This window comes from Nuphar pumila, chromosome 7 (genome assembly GCF_984573655.1).
Source record: "Nuphar pumila chromosome 7, dmNupPumi1.hap1.1, whole genome shotgun sequence".
Classification (NCBI taxonomy): domain Eukaryota; kingdom Viridiplantae; phylum Streptophyta; class Magnoliopsida; order Nymphaeales; family Nymphaeaceae; genus Nuphar; species Nuphar pumila.
Window position 1 is genome coordinate 29,695,077 of NC_143255.1, and position 4,868 is coordinate 29,699,944.

Below are 4,868 nucleotides of genomic sequence, written 5' to 3' on the forward strand. Positions count from 1 at the left end.
TATGGGTCAGATTCAGGTTTGGAAGGGAAACCATGCCTGCAATTGAGATCAACGGTGGATATGTCAGGTCCATTCGTTGGCCGCGATCCAGATAATTAATTTTCTCAGTTCAAATTTGGGACACGGTGTGGAACCTAGTTTTGGTCCAAACATGAACAGCATATGGGTCCATTTACACTCGGGCAGCAATTCATATCCATATTTGACTATTTGTTGACCTCAATACAGATACAAATTCTAGTGCAAATTCGGACCACAGTACAAGGCCAAATGGTTCACACACGACCTAATATGGACCCATTTACATCTGGCGGAAAGTCATATCCACACCGGGTCCAGATTAGAGACCAAGTCTAGATATTTGTATGTATTAACCCAAATTGGACCCAAATAAAACCTAGAAACGGACATGCATGATATTGGAATACAAGTGGATTTGAAGATTGGTCCAAACGTGGACCAGTGTATAGGGTCCAATTTGAGCCCAAACCGGCTATGTAGTCAATATGAAATTTGGATCCATAATTCTCCATCTATTGAACTTGAACTTGGATCCATATTTCGACCCCAAGATGGATTATAAATGGATCAGGTTTAGTCATATCTCCGATCCGGATCCAATGTGTTTTATGGGAATATGACTCACAATCATCTGGATCCTATTTAGGGGTGTCAATGGGCCAGGTTTGGTTCGGACCCAGGTGGGACCAATGCCAGATTTGACTTAAGATGCTGGTATCAGGTCTGAACTTGGGTCCAATCGGACTTACCATAAGAGAAACCATACCCAGACCCTATAAGGATTACATGATCCAGAACAGTAAAATAATAAATTTTTTATCTTTTTTTACATTGAATCTTACCCGGATTCTAATTGGACCTCGTTGTTTAACACCAAACCTGACCCTATAGGGTTTGGTACGAGTTGGGTTTGGGTCAAACCCGACCCATTGATTCCTAATTGGAAACATCAGATTATTTCAGATCTGGTTCCAAATTATGTGAAATACTTTATATTGGTTTTGGATCATATCCAAGCCGTTATAATCTTAAACATGTTTTCAATCATTTTTGCCATTTCAAATATTACAACATTCCAATCCAGCTTCACCTACTAGGGTCTAGCTTGGATATAGATCTGGATCCAGTCCACTGTTCCAAAGGTCAGATCGATCACAAAATTTAGAGGGTATTAAGAAAACATTCTTACATAGAAATATATTAGATCAATGGTCCTCACCGACTGGGCAATAGGGCTCGAGCTAGCTCGAGCTCGACCCGTTTAAGCTTGGGTCAAGCTCATCCAAAAAATATAAATGATTCGAGCTTGAACAATGATCCGTCTTGATATAAACTAATAAGCAACAGACAATGGAGCTTGAATAAGCTCGATTAGCCCAATTAAGCTCGGTGCATATAGAAATCCTATATGTATACTTTTCGTTGACACAACTAAGACAAAAAAGATTTTTATCTCATCAGTTGATTTCAAGTGTTTTGAATCTCAGCTCGAGCTTGAACAAGTAACTTTTTAACGAGCTGAGTTATTTAACTTAAGTTGACCGTTAACATAGTTTATAATTAACTTTGGTAATTTTGGTAGGATTTACTTACTCTCTCTCTTGGTAACGTTCTCATTGGACTCTCTCTCTCTCTCTCTCATCCCCAATTAGATAGGGGTTCCTATCTCTCCTCTTTATAATTTTCAATGTGTTCCTAATTTTATTTTAGTGACTTTTTTAGGATTCCCTTCTCTCACTCTCTTGTGCGTGATTGGGGCATTTTTAAAATGACACTGAAACCCGACAAACATCCATGTAATTTATAAAAAGTTTCTTAAGCAAAATATTTTAGCGCATCAATCAATGCCCCTCTTCTGTCTTTAAGAAGTAGAAAGAGGAGAACACTCGCGGGTCAGATATCCAGAAAGATAAAGATGATAGGTCGAACACAACCAACTTGTTACTTGGGTCGGGTTTAGATCGAACTGGACAACATTGGTGTCAGCAATTTTTTATGTCCACACCCAGATATCCAGGTTCGGGTATACCTGAGACAAGCCCAACCAGTTCATATCTCTACAGAAGTTTTTTTTTTTTGTTTTTTAAAGGCAAGCTGGGGTTAGGCAGATCCCTACCAATTATACAACTATACCATTCGGTTTTGAACCTGCAACGTCCCAATGCAAGGTGAGGCTTATCTCGGGTGTAGAATATAGATTACCTTTCTAGTCATTAATATGCCATATTTTCTATATCAACCATTAATTGCACCCTTTCATAAAAAGGAGAAAACATTAATATATTTGTTTGGCCAGTTTTTTTTTTAAGGAAGACCAATGTAGCTCTCTCTCTCTCTCTCTCTCTCTATATATATATATATATATATATTAGGGGTAAGTGCCTGACCACTTTTTTATTCTGACTGAATGGATGCAAGCTGAGCATCCATCGTGCACGTGTGATGGACACTCACTGTGCGTCAAGTGTCATGACAGTCCTTTAACGATGCTTTAGAAGCGCCACTAAAGGTCTGGGAAAAAAATTACCTTTAGCAGCGCTACAAAAGCACAGCTAAAAGTCTTTTTTTGATGCAGATGGGTGCTGAGTGTCCATCGCGTGTGGTCAGGCTTGAAAGTGGTCGACGCCTACCCTTTTTGTATATATATTGATATTTGGTAATGGTGACATGTGTGACGGTTTGCACTCCGCCTGCAATACCATGTGACGATTTGCACTCAGCCTACAATACCTATGTGATGATTTGCACTTACACTTGAGTAACGATTTGTAGAAATCGTTGTAAAGAAGAGCGATTGAAACTCTCAATTGAGAAAATGAGATATTTTATGTATTTTACATCTTGCATATACAACCCCTTTTATACAATCGGATGACAACCTAGTAAAGTAATAAAATTACAATGGAAAATACGGATAAGCTTATCTTGAGGAAATGAGAAAACAGAATCAAACGTGATCCATCATCCATGATCTTCCGGAGATCATCCGTCAAATGAGGAAACAAATAAACTTGGAAACAAATCTTAACAACATGGAAACCAATCTTAACACTCTCCCTCAATCTGGAGCATGAAGATCACGAAGGCCCAGATTGAAAATCAATCTCATAAATATATCTTGTCCAAGAGGCTTGGTAAACAGATCAGCAAGCTGACTTGAAGTGCAGACATAAGCAGTACGAATGAGTCCTTTACATAGTTTCGCGCGAACAATATGACAATCAATGTCGATATATTTTGTATGTTCATGATACACTGGGTTTGCCACAATATGAAGCGCAACTTGATTGTCACAATAGAGATTTGCAGGTGAATCATGAGAAACCCTGAGAGATAGGAGCAGAAGGTGAAGCCAAGTAATATCACAAACTGTATTTGCCATGGCTCGATATTCGGCCTCCGCAGATGATCTGGACACAGTAGGTTGCTTCTTAGTCTTCCACGGCACTGGTGTAAAGACCAATAAAATGCAATAGCCAGACACCGAACATCTAATTTCTGGACACGCAGCCCAATCAAAATCACAATAAGCATGAATCTGAAGAGAAGAGGAGGAAGATAGAAACAGTCCTTGACCTGAATGATGCTTCAAGTATCTAATGACTCGAAGAGTGGCATCCATGTGAGGTTGTCGAGGAGTATGCATGAACCGACTTAGGATGTGGACTGAGTAGAGAATATCAAGCCGAGTTATGGTCAAATAGATGAGACGCCCAACAAGCGGTCAATATGAGGTTGGGTCATGTAACACTTTGCCTTCAGTACTTGTGAGGTGTTGGCATTGTTCCATAAGAACATTGACAGGTTTAGCTCCTAATAAACCAGTTTCATCAAGTAATTCCATAGCATATTTTCTTTAAGATAGAATGATACCTTCTTTTGCGCGAGCAACCTTGATGCCCAAAAAATATTTTAAAGTGCCTAGGTCCTTCATATGAAACTGACTGTGAAGGTATTGCTTAACTATTTGTATGACACATGCCTTGTTCCTAGCAAGTATGAGGTCATCAACATACACAAGTAATGCGAGGAAAGCATCACCTTGTTGGAAAGTAAAGAGGGAGTAGTCCGCTGAAGATTGACAAAAACCAAATGTGAAGAGTGCAGAGAAGAATTTGGCAAACCAATTTTGAGGAGCTTGTTTAAGCCCGTATAAGGACTTGTGAAGTTTGCATACTCACTGAGGCTCCCCCCTATCGAGCAAATCCAAGCGGTAGAGCCATATAAACATTTTCTTCCAGATCGCCCTGAAGGAAGGCATTGTGCACATCCATTTGTTGAAGAATCCAGTTTTGTGTTGCTGCTACTGAGAGAAGACATCGAACAATTGTCAATTTTGCCACAGGAGCAAAGGTTTCATGATAATCGAGGCCCTCTTGTTGGGAATACCCTTTAGCAACTAACCAAGCCTTATAGCATTCAATGGTCCCGTCAGATTTGTACTTAATCTTGAAGATCCACTTGCTTCCAATGGGTTTGACCCCTGGTGGTAATTCAATCATAGTCCAAGTATGGTTGGCTTCAAGTGCCCGAATTTCAGCAACCATAGCCTATCTCTAACATGAATGCTTTATAGCTTGAGTGAATGATGTGGGTTCAACTTCATGGGATATGGTAGTGAGGAAGGATTTATGGGACAGAGAAAATTTGTAAAACGAAACAAAATTTGACAAAGGAAAGCACATATCTTCAATCGATTTTAACGATGATTGAGATGAGGATTGAATCAATGCACAGTAAAAATCCTTCAATCGGACAGAGGGCTGACGGTCTCTAGTGGACTGTCATAAGTGGGCTGATAATGAGGTGTCAGATGTATGCAGAGAAATAAAGATTGCGTCAGAAGA